This window comes from Leopardus geoffroyi, chromosome A1 (genome assembly GCF_018350155.1).
Source record: "Leopardus geoffroyi isolate Oge1 chromosome A1, O.geoffroyi_Oge1_pat1.0, whole genome shotgun sequence".
In the NCBI taxonomy this organism is placed as follows: Eukaryota; Metazoa; Chordata; class Mammalia; order Carnivora; family Felidae; genus Leopardus; species Leopardus geoffroyi.
This window is the reverse complement of record NC_059326.1, coordinates 48,729,060-48,745,558: the sequence shown is the minus strand read 5'-3', so window position 1 is coordinate 48,745,558 and position 16,499 is coordinate 48,729,060. Positions and strand designations below refer to the sequence as shown.

The following is a 16,499-nucleotide window of genomic DNA, read 5'->3' as shown; positions in this document are numbered from 1 at the left end:
GAAATTAAAGTATTCTGTAAACTATGTACACTGTAGATGAATTATTTCCATGGCGGCGTAATTTTTACTTATAAAAAATAAAAAGGCAAGGATAGCTATCGTTCAAATCTGATATGCCTCGATTTGCTATATTTAAAAAATGCAAACTATCTCTATTTACCACATTATATCTCCAACATTTGCAGTCTAAAAACTTGCAAAGTGCTATTTTTAAAAACAAATTTGCTCTGAATTTTCCCTCTGGTTATGAAAAATTAAAATTTTATTTAATACAATTCCACTCAAAGGAGAGTGAAAAGTAGTATAATTGAATAAATATGAGAGGGACAATGCAATTAGGTAAATATGTTCCAAATTTGGTACATTTCTGTATGTAAAAACTTCTAATTTAAGGGAAAATTACTTGAGGAATGTTGCCTGGATCCATGTTCAAAAGGTGTTTGTCAACACATTTCAGAGTTTTGCTTATTATTTTTAATATGTGCACCCAAATGGAAACTCAGGTTTTCAGGTCTATAATGTTTTAATGTAGGTCATTCTAATTCTATTTATTTTTTAATTAGTTCAACAAACATTTCACTAATCACCCACTATGTGCAAAATAGTGTGAGGGGTAAAAGGAAGGCTAAATAAATGGCTAACTTACAGCCCTTTTCTCAGATGGTTACCTGTCTAGGGAGCCAACAATATTTAATGAAAGCAGAAAAGTCTAAGTACCTAAAGAGTAAGTGAGGGAATTAACATTTGCTGGATGCCTACTTGGGCCAATATATTTCATACTGGCCCAAGTAAGGATTTAGTAAGTGGTAATCCTTCAAAGTATGGGAAATATTATTTACATGGGCAGAAAAAACGGAGAATCAGAAAGGCACTGTTTCCATTACGTTAACAGAAGCTTCAAGAACAGAAAGATAATTTTTTGATGAAGAGGTGGGATATGGGGCGCCTGGGTGGCGCAGTCGGTTGAGCGTCCGACTTCAGCCAGGTCACGATCTCGCGGTCCGGGAGTTCGAGCCCCGAGTCAGGCTCTGGGCTGATGGCTCAGAGCCTGTTTCCGATTCTCCCTCTCTCTCTGCCCCTCCCCCGTTCATGCTCTGTCTCTCTCTGTCCCAAAAATAAATAAACGTTGAAAAAAAAAATTTTTTTTTAAAAAGAGGTGGGATATGTAAAATGTGTGCAGGGCGTCATGGAATCATTTTGGGAAGATTCCAGAGCAGACAATGGGGGTGGGGGCACTGAGCCAACTAGTAAAGGCAGCCAGGATGGATGGTGCATGGCAAAGTGTTCACCTGGGTAGAAGGTTACAAGTCTGAGATATATGAGAACCGAAGTGGGGCCCTTAAATGTCATGGTGTTGTATTGACACTAATTTGTGTCACTTTGGGCTTCTAACTATAGATGTGCCATAATTAAGGATTTGCTGGAGGAGAGGTGGAATGGAGCTGAGGGAAGGAGGCCAGAGGTTCAGAAGTGCACGATGGGGAGGCGCCTGGTGGTAGCCCTGAAGGAGACTTGACTGCGCAGGACATTGGAAAAGAGAGAACATCCGAGGGAGTGATGATCAAGCTAGAAGGACCAAAAACCGTATTGACTGCAACAAAACAAAGTTATAAAATGTCATTTTCCTCTAATTGCCAGACAGCTCCTCACACAAATCAAAACATGCTGTTTACCATGTAATCACATAATATCACCAGCTGTTTGCATTCATAGTAAGCCCTCTTACATGCCTTCTCAGACTTAAACAGGAAAATTCCCCTTTGCTGAACATTATTGCCAAAATAGAACACATGAAAAAAAAAGGGCATTGAAACCTAGCAATACATATTCACTTCTGGCCCTAGGAAAAATCAAGACTGTATTTTAAAATATATGAAAGCTTTGGAAATCACTTTTATTTTCACTTTGAATCAGCTCTAATCTTTCAACACAGCTTTTACTTCTGAAAATGGACTCCATTTTCCCCCATTCCTGCCTGGAATTACATTCGTGTTAAATCATCCATGCAATCTTTGGCATCACTAATCCTAAGGCTTAAGAACTTTAAATACACATAGATACTGAAGAGACTTTACCTTAGAGAAATCAGGGTGTGGTGCAAGTAATACTCTTAATATTGTAAAAGAGTTTTCTACCACTGACACTAATTTTTCAAAATGTATCACCACTGGTGAAGTGGAAGTAAGATCTGACAAAAAGTTGCAGGTAGGTAACGTTTATTTTGACATTAGCAACTTAAAATCTCTAGTTGCAAGTTGTGCCTTATCACGTACATTGAACGAGATAGATGATCTGCTTTGGGGGGTGCTTGTGTGTGTTCTTCTCTTTTCTAGGATAAGATGTTAGGTAGAAGAATACCACGGTTAAGAAACTCCGAATACCGACCTCCATCCTCCTCGTTAATTCATTCTTCTTTTACAATTTGCAACAGTGAACACTAAGTAAAATAGAAGTATATGAATTTGGGGAAATGAGTCATCTTTGACCCAAATTATCCTGGTTTTAAACAGAACTGAAATACGATAAAAGATGGGATTTGAAAGATACTTTCAACACTGACTTTTTTTTTTTAGAGTTTGTGTGTGTGTGTGTGTGTATGTATGTATTTAAAGAGTGAGCAGAGATGGGCAGAGAGAGAGAGAGAATCCTAAGCAGGTTCCACACTGAGCCACCCAGGAGCCCCTCAACATTGACATTTTACAATTTTGTGATTTCAAAAATTTTTTTGTGCGATCAGAATTATACATTCCTGGTAAATTAATTTTGCCATGTTTACATTTCCTGATTTTTCATATTCTTGACACACATGGAAGTGGAGGGTAAGGGACTACATGTAAAGATATGCACATATTGTTGCTAAGCTATGTATGCTATTTTCCTAACTTCTCTCCTTCTGTTCACACCTTTGTTTTACCCTAAGTTCTATACAGGGAATGAATTACATGAACTGAATTGGAAATGTGTGCTTGTACACAAACACACACATTTACTCCAGTATCCTAACTCCCAGTGATGACCACCTTCTTCATTCTTTGGTTTTGATCTTCTGCTATCTTCTCCCTTGCCTCTTTATATCTGGAGAATTGCCTTAATCAAACATTTCTATTCTTTATCTGTCAACAATTAAAAAAAAAATCTGCAAATATTTTTTCCCCTAACTTGACGTAGTTCATTTTTTCAGCCACATTACCCAGAGTCTGGATATTAACCTTGACTTTCCCCTAATTTCCTTATCTCTCTGGAATGGAGTCTTGTACTTTTTCTATCTTTTGTCATTCTATTAACATGCCTGTGGCTGTTGCCAAAAGGAGGGAGTGCAGCTTGGAATGCTTCTACACGTGCAGAAAAGCGCTGGCTACAGAACATATTTATGGTCAGTCCGCTACTCAGCTCTGAGAAAGAGCTGTTAGTACAAGAAGTGCCACGATGACATAATTTCTTACAGCATCCTTCACTCTTACAGTTAAACTCACTTCCTTCACTCTCTGCCCCACCTACAGGGAAACTTCACAGTGTTTCTAGTAGAGGCAAGTTTTTCATTTAAACATTGTACATTTGTCAATGTTCTACCATTTTTCAAACTTGTCTTTTCATGTTTCATCCAGATGTAGTGCAGTGTAAAGGGATGTTTTACCTGATTAGCCCAGGGGATGGGGTCCGGAGCCCCTTCCCCTCCCCCCCACCCCCGCCCCCAAAGAGACTCCACCCTGCTACCGCCCTTCTGCGTGCCCGCCCCATTTTGCTCCAGGGTTCCAGATTCCTGCCCCACCCACGTCTTCAGCCGTGGGCATCCCTCGCCTTCCTGCTCTCCCCACAGCTTTCCTGTTCTCAGATGACTTCACTTAAGGAGTGGTCCACGATTTTAAGACACTGTTACACTTATCTCATTTGTTCTTCTTCGGAACCCTAAGAGCCGGGCAGATCCCTCCTCGCAGTCCTGTTTTGTGTCTAAGAGTCAGGCCCATTGACTCATCCCGTGTGGACTGGAAGTGGGCTGCTGTCGACTCAGCGTCCAGGCGGGACCACCTTTCCCATCATTCCTCACGTAGATTGTGGCAGGTGGCAGAGGCCACACCAGGCGGTACCCTGCCTTTGTTTCCATTAATAACGCACACCCGGCCTTTAGAAGTGTTTGGAAAATGCCACACAAAATGTAGAGCACGGCTTTTCCTGGCTAGAAGTCGTTCCTTTGCTCTCATTTCCTGTTTCTCGGCCTCTCCCTTGTTTCTCTTCCCACCCCACTTCATGCCACATTACTGCAAATCTTGCTCTCACTAACATAAACTTCCCCTTCGCAGCCTTCCCACCGCCGGGGCGGTTTCCCGCGCGGGGCGGGCTCAGGGGCACCGCGCAGGGGTGCCTGCGGGCTCGGGAGCTCCTGCGCGCTCACCTAGGTTTGCAAGAGAAGTGGCGCACGCATCTCCACCGCTGACCGCAGCGCCCGGCCAGCCCACCCTCGCACCCCGCCCGTCCGCTTCCGCCCCGTCTCCTCCCCGCCCCCGCCGACCCTCCGGCGCGGCGCTGACCCCGCGCCCTCCGAGCCGCGGCGGGAACGGCCGCTCCGCCGCTGCCTCCACTCTCCCGCCCCAGAATCCCGCGGATCCGCTCCCCCAGGCGCGAGGGCGGGGAGGGAGGGGCCGCAGGGGAGAGCGGCTAGGGCTCCGCTCCCGGTCGCCCGCTTCTCGTGCCTCCCTCCTGGGGCGCAGGGCCGGGGGCTGGACTCCCCTACGCCGCGGCTAGGAGCCCTCGGGGCCTCGGCAGGGGTCTGGAGCTCCAGCTTCCTACCCGTCCTGCAAGTTCGCCTGCTTTCCCGAATAACTAGCGCGGGCAGGCACCCCTTCTCCCGGGTTTCCCGAGTGAGGCATGCGTCTCCCCTGCCCCCATCCATCCCAAGGTGAAGCACTGGGAGGGAGGACGCCCCCGCTTCGCCCACAACGTGCGCTGCTCCCGAACCCAAACAATGATCCCTCTCCCTTCCTCGCCCAGCCCCCGGCCCGCCCCACCCCCGCGCGTACCCCAGCTCCGAGGGCACCGCCCGCCCGGCTGCCCCTGCTTTGGACCCCATTGTTGCCCGACCCGGGCGATGCCCGGCGCCCGGGGGCGGTCCCCGGGAGCCGCCGCGCCGCCGTGCCCGCAGCCTCGGCCGGCCGCTCGAGCCGGCTCCGCCCACACCTTTCCAAGTTAGCTGGCGGGCGAGCCGCGGGGACGGCTCGGGCGCCCGGCCCCCTCCCTGCACGCCCCCACCCGGGCCGGAGCGGGGAGGGGGCGGGGGGCCGGGCGGGCTGCGCGCTCGATTTGCCTCCGAATTCTCTCCCGAAGGCTGCCTTGCGCGCTCTGACACAAAAGAGGGGACTTTCTCGCGGCTCAGCGCGAGTCCTCGCCTGGCGAGTTGCAATCCGGGGGTTCCTCCCGCCGCGAGGCCCCGCGGGCCCCCCTCGGCCGGCGGCTCCCAAAGCTCCGTTGGCCATGTGTAGGTTATTTTGGGTGCCGCAGCAAGGTGGTGCAGGTGAAAGGGAAGCGCGGCCGAGGCCGGGGGGCGGGGGCAGGGGTGGGGCGGGGTGGGGCGGGGTGGAGGCTCCGCGGACCCACCCCCCAGCCCGGCGGCCCGGGCGGCGAGGCGAGGGCCGGGCAGTGGGTGTTGCCTTCTACCTCTGCGAGCGGGGAGGGGTTAGTTTCCCACAGGGGATTTCAACCATCACACTCAGAGCCCGCCTCCTAATCCTCGGGCGGAGCGGCTCGGGGGCCCCATTTTATGGCAATAAAGCGACTTAGCGCCTGCTGAGCGAGCCCCTCCCCGCCGCCGCCCCCGCCCTCGGCCCCACCCCGGGGCTCGCCCGCAGCGGCGGGGCTTTGTTTCTGGGGAGGAGGACCCGGAGCTCTTTTGTTTGGGGGTTTGGTGTTTTCACCCCCCCCCACCTCACCTCACCCCACCCCACCCCACCCCCCACGCCTCTCCGGTTTCCTGAGCTGCGGGCTGCAAGGGAGGAGAAGCGGCGTCTTGCAACCCCCTCGGCTGGGCCCCGGGGTAATTCGATGCGGGCCTGGCGAGGCTCCCCACGCTAGACCGGGGCTCGCGTCTCGGCAGCCTCCACCCACCGGCCCACCCTACATTTAGCGCATCATGTGATCCGGGTAAGTCATTTGCAAGTACAACAGTTCCCTGGGTTGCCCCCCATTCATTTCCTGAGAACTGCAGAGAGCAGCTGAGAGGCTCTGCCTGTGCGTGTGCGAGTGTGCGTGTGAGTGTGCGCGGGTGACGCCGTGTGTGTGCGAGAGTGAGTGTGTGCGCGCGCGTGTGTGTGCGAGAGAGAGAGAGAAAGGGAGAGAGAGAGGGGGACTCTGTGTGAGGGAAAGAAAACAATTTCTCCTGCTCTGCAGCTTCTGTTCAGGTCTGTGCCGATTCCGTTTCTTATCAAAATAAACAACCCCCTCCTTTTTTTTTTTTTTTTTTTTTTGCCATCCCAAATCAGACCGTGTTCTCTTAACATGTTTTATTTTCCTTCTGTCATCTGCTCAAGTTAAATCATTTTGGTTGGTCTGTGTTCTTAAAGGGGGAAAGTGTTGGGAAGCGGGAGGGGGCCGAGGGAGGGCGATGCTATTGCAAAGCAAGTAGCGTCGGTCGGATATGTGAAGAAGAAAGACGGAGGTTTCTCTCTCCACCCCCCCCCCCCCCGCACCAATTTTTTTTTTTTTTTTTTAAGAACTTATCAAGTACCGTGAATTAAGCAAATGTTTTTCTACCCCTGGTGGAATTGTTGGTTGCAATGTTTGCCTGACGGTTGCCAAGGATGGGACATAAAACACCCGGGCTGAATCGGGGAGGCGGGGGCGGGGGGTTGTGGAAGTAGTTTGCCCCCAGGAAGAGAGCGAGTTCGGTGAATAGCTGCAGCACCGGGGCTGTGTGGGCTGTGGGTGTGCGCTGGAGAGAGTGGAGGGGAAGGGGTTAAGGCGGAGATGACACTGCTGGCATGAATAGTGGTCCTGGTGCTACATTCATTATTGTCTCTGGTCGTAATGATGTGTAACTGTCACTTGCTACAGTGCCTGGTCCGCGGAAGTAGCCAGGGGCTGGCCCGTGGCTGTTATTTTCAATTACGGGGGAGCCGGCCGGAGTTGACAAGGGGCAACTTTGCACGTCCACCCGAGCCGGGCAGCCCGCGGAGCTGGCCTGGGAGCCCTTTCTAGCCTCAGAAGCTCGCTCCCAGGACTCGGACTTGACCTCCGCGACATGAGTTGGTGTTCGTGTTAGATGCTCCCCTATGGGGAGAATCAATCCTGCTTTTGTTGGGTAGAGAGCTGCGTATTAGAACTTTGAAAAACTTTTATCTTTGGGGAAAAGGGTGGGGTGCACTCAACAGTTCTGTTTCGAAGTGCATTTGAGGCAAACGCTTGGAAAAAGTACCAATTCCTTTGTTATATGCCCTGCGGCTTCCCAGCCCCCCTTCACCCTGCGCTTCGAGTTTTGCATACTTTAATAGCAATACCCTTAATTCAGCTGATAAAAACTGACTGTGTTGAGTTAAAGAGTGTTAGTACAACGGAATGTGTAATCTGGATAAACAGTTTGTATGGTTAATATCGTCAGCTCTCTAATTTAACAGTACAGATGGTTTAAGTATCGTTCTGTATGGATTGTTTTAAGCAATCCCACTGGCTAATAGAATTCTCGGCCGAGCACTGGGATGTTTTATTGTAAATCAGCTTTAATATTCTCTGTTTCCCGGTCACACCAGGGAGGTGAGCAGGTCTATTTACATTTGGTGCCTGTGCATCCAGTGGCCTCAGTAGACATCTGTCAATCAAATAACGTCATTGTGCAAATCCACCTAGACGCCTCCAGGCCCTTTTCTTACTGGAGGAGAGAGTTGTTTAGATAAGTAAATGCTTTGAAATAAATTTGGTGTCTTTTAAAAGGGAGCCTCTTGTGATGGGAATAGGAGTGGTCACTCTGGAAGAGTGGGTGTATTCCATCATGTAACAAATGCTCTTTGGCATTGGCATTTAATAAAAACAGTGACTCCCCCCCCCCCCCCCCCCAAAAAAAAAGCCTGGTTGTGCTGTTTGTAGACCCCATTCGCATTTTGTTTACATTCTTTAAAACCACGCAGAAATTGGTTGCGATAAAGGGGTATACTTTTAGGCTAGATGTTTAACTCTGGAAGCTTAGTAGACATGGGATGTTGAAGGGCAAACATTTCAGTTGCATAAGTTGTATCTTTATCGCTGCAGCCTGGTCAATCGATTGGAGACTAGCTTGAGTATGGTAAGCTTCTTTGAGTTGGGGAGGGAGCAATTAGAGCATAGAAGTATTGGCAGAAATTGGTAATGCATTTAGGAGAGAAGTTTATGATTCTTGTCTTGTAATTCATAACTATTATGAAGTATACCGAAGCTGGTGAAATTTGGAAGTTTCAAATTTATGAACCAAAACCATGTAACTAATATAGTTGTGTCAGATACACAGAACATTCTTGAGGAATTTCTGTTTATTTTTGAGTTGCTTCAGTTATTTATCTATTACTTAGCGATGCATATTTAAAAGAAGCTTCGGTCAGCTAAACTTTATTTTGGAATGCTTTGTATTACTATTTATTGAATGAAAATTGTTGTGCCAGTGGGCCCTTAACATATATTTTTTTTTCTCCAGAAAGTTCTTTTTCAGTAACTGAATGTCATTTGGGAGAAAACTGGTCCTGGTGTAGCATTTGAGACCTTGACCTTAGCAACTTTTGGCTGGTGGTTGTTTACTACAGCTGCAGCCTCTGTGTGTACAGAAAGGGAAGGGACTGCAAACACCAGTGCGCTCACTCTCCCCAGGCCAAGGGAAAAACAAATCAGGATGCGTGATGTTCATTCATTCCGAAGAGGGTGCATCAGGCATAGAATAGCAGTAGTGTTCTGGTCATTTAAAAATATATATGTTCCTAGGGGATTACTTCCCTGCCTCCTGTGAAAGGTAAACAAGCACTTGAACAGACTGAGTTTTAAATGTTCTATCATGAAGCAGGCTGTTATCAAGTGAATGAAATAATTTGGTCTTAAACATAGGTGTGGTTTTTTTTGTGTGTGTTTTGTTTTTTTCTGCAAAGAGGACGTAAGTGCTTAGGCCTCTAGGCCTACACTGAGGGCATTTTGAACTCAAGCCAGTGTTGGTTAATCTAGAGTACTGAGTCGCCTTACCAGTGAGGTGATATTGTTAAGCAGTTGAACATATGAAGGTCCTCGGTGTTTTTGCCATTGTACAAAATGGAAAGTGTGGAATTTCATATTTATGTGTGAATTTCATTAAGATAATCAATTAAATTGGGGGTGTCAAATGGTTTTCTTTAGATTGTGAGAGAAACGGGTCTTCTTAGAGGGTTTACTTCATAAACGTAACTGTAGATGATTTGTGTATTGATACAAACTAGTTGTATTCAACAAAACTAGAGGTGCAGACTTATTTGAAAAGTTATTTGTTTTGGATAAGGAAGTCTTCCCGCTTGTGCTTTCACGCTGATTAAGGAGCAAGAACTAAAAATCTCAAAACTGCTTTATTTAACAGTTTTATTTAACACCCGTGGTTATCTTTTTCCTTGTAGAAAACAGCTTTCATTTTTATAAATAATTTCTAAAATAGGTTGCGGTTGCTTGCCTTTATCATTTATGTTTTGAAAATGCTGTATGATAGTAGAGTGGTAATATCTGTATTTTTGCCCCCTGTTCACTTATTTTCTTTTATGTTTATTTTTCAGCTGACAAATTACGCACAGCTTTCAGTCTTTAGTATGTACAAGATGTAAGGGTAAAAATATTAAAATTAAATCACTGGCGACACCCTATAAACCACAGCCTTAACTCATCCACCACAACCACAGCTCCCAAAATCAAAACGCAAGTAAACAGATGGGCCTTGCCCTATGCCCAGGAGGTCAACAGCCCTGGGCTCTGTGAGATCTGCTGTATTTCCAGATCCCAAACCCGTTCAGGGAAATGTCTGACTTCAACAGGCCAGAATTCATTTTCAGGGCCTGGACCAGCCACACCCCATCTGATGTCAGCTTTTGAGTTCTTGTGGCTGAGAACACATGCTGTGGATTAAATGGTTACTTTCTCTATATATTCTCAGTAATTATGTTACAAAAGGATTTTTCGGTTTTGGGTGTTTATTGTCATAAAAGTGGCTACTTGAGTAGTCCTGTTGCTCCATAAAAATTTGTTTGGGTCTGGCAGTAGGCTACAGGATATTCACCCAGAGAATTCTGCTCTTGGCATGGTCTTTCTTCCTGTCTTTTTCTCCAGTGAAAGTCATATACTTCTGTTGCTGTTTCGTGGTATATTTTTTTGATTATTAGCATAATTGGACTGGTCTGAAGAGTATTGCTTTTTAGGTACAGATGGGGTAGCAGGAAGCCTTTGCTGCTGTACTGCTGCATGGAAGGTGAGAGAAACCATTGGAGAGCTTTGGGATAGTTTTCTCCGTCCCATCAGAGGTAATAGAAGCCGCAGCTATTACAATTTACTGGCCTAGACAGCCAGGAGTTGTGTTCCCAGTGCTACAGTCACAACACCTGTGGGTTTTTAGAATTATTCTGGGCGTGATGTATATGTGTATATTACATGTATGTGTATTTGCTATTTTACGTATATTTTATGTATATATATGCATGCATATAGTATTTATGAACGTGAGTTTTTATATTCTGTATGTTGGTGTGTATCCCCCGGCACCCCCGACGCTACATATATTACGAGCAAGAATTAAGGTAAAAAGTCCCCCTCCTCCCACTTGTATACAAAAGAAGGAGAACACACAGTTTGTTTTTTCCAAATCCTGTGTTTAGTAATAATGTTCTCACTTGGTTTTGAGTTTAGGAAGCAAACTTAGAACGTGAAAACAGCCTTGCCCCAGAGAAAACAAACCAACATAACTAAATGAGAACCAAGATAAATGATTGTGAAAAAATGAAACAGCTAACTGTAAAGAAAATATTTATTCATTTCACAATCCGGTATCTGCTAAGATTATATATCCTGGAATATGGACTGATTGAGGTGGCAGAGATATCACAATCTGAAGCAGGGTCTCTTGGTTACTAAAACTGGACGACCTTGGTTAAATTTCTTAACCTGAGTCTGTAAAATGGGAAAAATAATAGACATTTTACAGGGTTGTGGTGAGGGTAAAAGAAGATAGTGTGGGTACGAATCACTTTGTAAAACTAGAAAGTACTAGTGTGGCAGCTGATTTGACAGGAAAACCACTCCCTCTCCATCCCCCACATCCCTACAAGGGATGAACTTTCCAGCCTCTCTAAGTGAGCATATAAATTACACTTATGGAGAAGGAATTTCCGAGTGTGGGTAGAAAACTTCTGGCAGTCAAAGGTCATGAATTCCATTCCTGTCTCACCAGAGATTTGCTCTGTGACCTTGAGAAAGTCATTCTTAAAAAGTTTCTCTGTAGCTGGTATGAAACTTTACCATTAACATTTGTATAATGCAGGTGAAGTATCTGAGCTTTTCAAAAGAATGTACATGAAAATACAGTTCCCATAATCATTTTACAGAAAACAGAAAGTGAAGATCAACAGTGATTTCTTAGAGATTGTAAACCTCCTTCAGTGAGTCCACTAGTCATTAAAAATACCCTTATTTTTTTTATAGAATCATTAATTTTGTGCTGTTATTCTATAATTTAGAACAGTCTTATTGAACTGCAAATCCCTAGTTAAGCGAAGATTCTGTTGATTAAGCTACGTCTGATTTATGGCTTAAGCCAGAAATAAAGCGTCTCAGTTAGACTCAAACATTGTTGTAACACAATAAATGCACAGCCAAGAGAGGTAAATGATGGAGATATTACATGGATATTTGAAAATGTATTGAACATATTTTATTTATGCACACATTTTTTCTGCTGTGTACATTTCTTCACACACATACATTTGAGAAAATTAACCATATTAATTTACATAATTTCTCCCCAGCCACATTTTCTTCAGTTAAGAAACAAAAAAAAATATTTTTTCACGCTCTGTGTAAACACTATTCTTGGAAGAGCAAAGAAATTGACTCACACTAGCTCATCAATATAATGCATTTTAGACTCTTTCTATGTCACACATACACCTTGCCTAACTCCTGTTCCTGTTACAACTATCACTGTAAACATCACTTCCTCTGGGATTCTTACCATCCCTTACTTTGCAAAGTACTTGAATAAGAATATTGAATAAGGATAAGAATTCTGAATAAGAATATTCAGGGTTCCAGGCTGTGTTCTATGGCCCTATAGTACATGCTGTTTTTCTGGTGCAACTGCTTGTTGATTTGCTGGTCCCCTCCCAATAGTAAGCCCCTTGAGAGCAAGAAATGATTCTTCTTCATAGTTACTGTACTGGCTTCTCACCCAGTGCCTACCATAGTGACAGATCACACAGTGCTAAAATACTTGTACAAGGAACAAATTAAGGAGTGCAATCTCTGTGACTTACCCTCCAGTAGCCAAGGGCCAGTATCATGGATTTTTCCTTCCTAAGTCTTTTGATCTCTCTCTAGCTAAGCATATTCAACTCTATTAGCCATTCCACAATTCACTACCTTTCCCTGCCTTTTTTTTTTTTTTTTTTTCTTTTTTCTTTTTCTCTTCGCGAAATGAAGCTTTGTAGTGGAGTCAAAGGGTGCTGGATTTGAAACCTCAGACTACTCGGGTTTGGCTCTCTGACTGGACAAGTTAATTCTCCAAGTCTCCGTTTACGTATAAGTAAAAACAAAAACAAGAACAAATAATGTCAACATTGCAGAATAGTTTTGAAGACTAAAATTGTGGTAATGTCCATAAAGTGTCAGGTGTATAGAGCCTTGTACATATTTAGTGCTCAATAAATATTAGTCTGCTCTAGGATATTGGTGCCTCTCTCTCTTTCTCTGTCTCTTTTTTTTGTGTTATAATTTTTAGTTCCAGTTAGTTAACATACAGTGTTGCATTAGTTTCAAGTGTATGATATAGTGATTCAACGCTTCCATACATCACCCAGTGCTCATCAGGACAAGTGCTCTCCTTAATCCCTGTCACCTACTTAAACCATCCCCCCTCCACCCTCCCCTCTGGTAACTATCAATTTGTTCTCTACAATTAAAAGTTTGTTTCTTGACTTGTCTCGCTTTCTCTCATTTTCCCCCCATTGCTCATGTGTTTTGTTTCTTAAATTCTGCATATGAGTGAGATCATATGGTATTTGTCTTTCTCTGACTGATGTATTTCGCTTATTGTTTTACTCTTTAGCTGTATCCGTGTTGTGGCAAATGGCAAGATTTCATTCTTTTTTGTGGCTGAGTAATATTCCATTATATATATATATATATATATATATATATATATATATATATATATATACCACTTCTTTATCCATTCATCAGTCTATGGACACTTGGGCTGCTTCCATATCTTGGCTTTTGTAAATAATGCTGCTATTAGTATTCTTGTATTCTTTGGGTAAATACAAGTAGTGTGATTGCTGGATCACAAGGTAGCGCTCTTAAAAGCAGCCATTCAGAATGAGTAGTAGCAGCAAAATAAAATAGCTACTCTTTCTTGTTCAGAAGTCAGGTACTGTGTTTTTCACATGTTAGTTTATTTGATATGTACTCTTTACTACACAGGTATGTATGGTTGACTTTCAAATAATTTACACTTTGAATACTATATGTGGAAACCCCTAAAGTACCTTCTATACACTGGATTTTGACTTAAGGATGCATTGTTTTATAGCAGTTGTGTGATGGTGCTCACTGCCCAGTAAGAGTTCCCCTCCCCCAATGACTTTGCTATTTTTGACAGTATTTTAAAAAATAATTTGAAAATTTGGGGCACCTGGGTGGCTTATTTTTATTCTTATAAGCATCTGACTCTTGGTTTCGCCTCAGGTCATGATCTCACGGTTCATGAGTTCGAGCCCCGCATGGGGCTCTGTGCTACTGCTGCAGAGTCTGCTTTGGGTTCTTTCTTTTTGCCCCTCTGCCCCTCTGCCCCTCTCCCTCTCTCTCTCCCTTTCCTTCTTTTGTCTCTGAGAGTGGGTCTCCTTTTTTTAATTTTATTATTATTATTTAAAAAAATTTCTTAATGTTTCTTTATTTTGAGGGAGAGAGAGACAAAGTGTGAGCAGGGGAGGAGCAGAGAGAGAGGGAGACAAATAATCTGAAGAAGGCTCCAGGCTCCAAGCTGTCAGCACAAAGCCCGACGCGGGGCTTGAACTCACAAACTGTGAGATCATGACTTCAGCCAAAGTTGGACGCTTAACTGACTGAGCCACCCAGGTGCCCCAAGAGTGGGTCTCCTTTAAAACATGAGTCTGGTCCCTTGACATATATAATTTTTTTAAGTTTTCAGAAGTGCATCACATATTAAAATATGAGATTCCTCTTTTTATTCATTAAATATTTGTTGAGTACATATGTATGATATTTGGTTTCTATTTTATAGATGTAGGGGCTGATTTTAACCCAATTAATGCCAATAACCATGGTCAGTAGCCAGTTAGCTTTAAATATTTTTTTTGATGTTTATTTATTTTGAGAGGGAGAGCAAGTGGGGGAGGGTGGCAGAAAGAGAGAGAGAGAGAGAGAGAGAGAGAGAGAGAGAATCTCAAGCAGGCTCCATGCCCAGTGTGGAGCTTAACACGGGTCTCTATCTCACCACCCTGAGATCATGAGATCATGACCTGAGCTAAAATCAAGAGTCGAATGTTTGACTGAGCCACCCAGGTATCTCTAAAGTAAAGATTTGAACACTGGAAAGCCGTTGTGTTATGCCCTATTCCCTGTGTTACTCTTAACTCCCTTCAGCAGTAAGTATGATAGTCCAGATTTAATCTTCTTGTAAAGTAAGAGCAAAAAATGGGAGTATTAGACAGATAGTGTATTTACAGGCTGTTATTTTGTTTGTAGATACTGACCTACTGCACTTACTAGCATATTTACCTCAATACAGAAGCCAATTTTGTGATGGTTGATACATGTGCTAAAACAAATTTTGAGACCTAATCCAAAAAATTGCTTTAGAAGGCAACTGCTATAGGGTATGTCAAAGTGGCAGCAATAGACCAGTAACTTCTGGCCAGTATGCTTTCTGTCATTTGATAAAGCTGTTACAGTCAGAGGCATCATACGAGTAACAAAAAAACATTATCTCTATAAAAAATGCCTTACCCATTTGACCTACACTTATTTAGCTCCTATCATGTAATCCGGAATCATGTATGCAAACGGATAGGGCATTATCATTAATTAGCTGAAAATCAAAGAGGGAGGGTGAGACTTATGTGGAAACTTACAATATGAAGTAAGTTGTGATACATGGACCAAGTTGCTTAAAATTCATGGGAAAAAATTCCTTGTATCTGGGAAACGAAAGGTTTTAGGTTTTTAGTGGATATGGCAATAATTCTTCATGGAAAATGTTTACTTTTTATAGAAATGAAAAAAGCAAATCTGCAAGAATAAGAAAGCAAATTAAAAACATTATTTTGGCCACTGTGGTGGTTTCACACATCCTTTTCTGTTATCTTTTAGAGCTGATGGCTTTATGGTGTTTTGGCAAACTTTTATCATTTGCCATAACACGAGAATATTGTGATTCCCAAAATTAGATCCTGGGATGTACTTGGCTAGTAGGACGTGCTGTGTTATAATGAGTTTAGAGAAGGTTTATTTGGGCAAAACAAAATAATAATGTTGATCGGTTAATAAAATTTTAAAAATACACTTTATATGGGGGCATCTGGGTGGCTCAGTTGTTTAAGTGTCTGACTCTTGATTTTGGCACATGATCTCAGGGTTCATAGGTTCAGGCCCCATGTCTGACTCTGCTCATAGGCAGAGGCCACTTGGGGGTTCTCTCTCTCTCTCTCTCTCTCTCTCTGCGCTTCTCCCCTGCTTGTTCTCTTTCTCTCAAAATAAAGAAATAAACTTAAAAAAATAAGTTAAAATAATGAAAAAAATATACTTTATGTGAGGCTGTGTAGTCAAATTTTTTTCATATTGCTAAATTTAAGCAATGACCAAAAACTTTGAATATAGGAATAAGAGGTTTTGTTTGTTTGTTTGTTTTTAACATAAGAATAATGGAAGGAAAAACTTGGAAACTGATCAATTTTCTGATCAAGAAGGTCGGAGTCCATTGTAATTTATCAGAGGTGTTGCTTGAAGGCATATTTAGAAAGCAACTTTACATTAAAGTGGTTGGTTATTTAAAGTGACATCCTCTGGAATGTGCATTAGCTTTCTGCTTTAGGTATAAATACAGAACACTTAAAGAAACACAAAATAGTTCATTTTGAGATAATACATAACCAGAAAGAAATTCACTCTTAATGAGTCTATAAAGAGCATTGATGGAATTCTTATTGTACGCTGAGCTCTCTATTGAATATATTGGGATTATACCAAGGCTCTGAGCTGAGGCAGTTGTTTTTATTTATAAATAGCTTGGTAAATAAGACACTTTAGAATACTTGAGA

General features: G+C 43.4%; 1 protein-coding gene across 10 annotated transcripts in view; it reads left to right on the top strand.

The window, feature by feature from the left end:
- The first annotated feature begins 5,601 nt into the window (after positions 1 to 5,601).
- Positions 5,602 to 16,499, top strand: part of KLF12 (Kruppel like factor 12) — a 444,745-nt gene continuing 433,847 nt past the window's right edge. For 4 of the 10 annotated variants that reach the window (XM_045478873.1, XM_045478902.1, XM_045478909.1 and 1 more), the window contains exon 1: positions 6,165 to 6,389. The gene's annotated coding sequence lies outside the window, so the exon portion shown is untranslated. Of the gene's footprint in view, positions 6,133 to 6,164; positions 6,390 to 16,499 lie in introns of those variants that run through there. The other 6 variants (XM_045478937.1, XM_045478928.1, XM_045478895.1 and 3 more) reach the window with 4 other exon arrangements.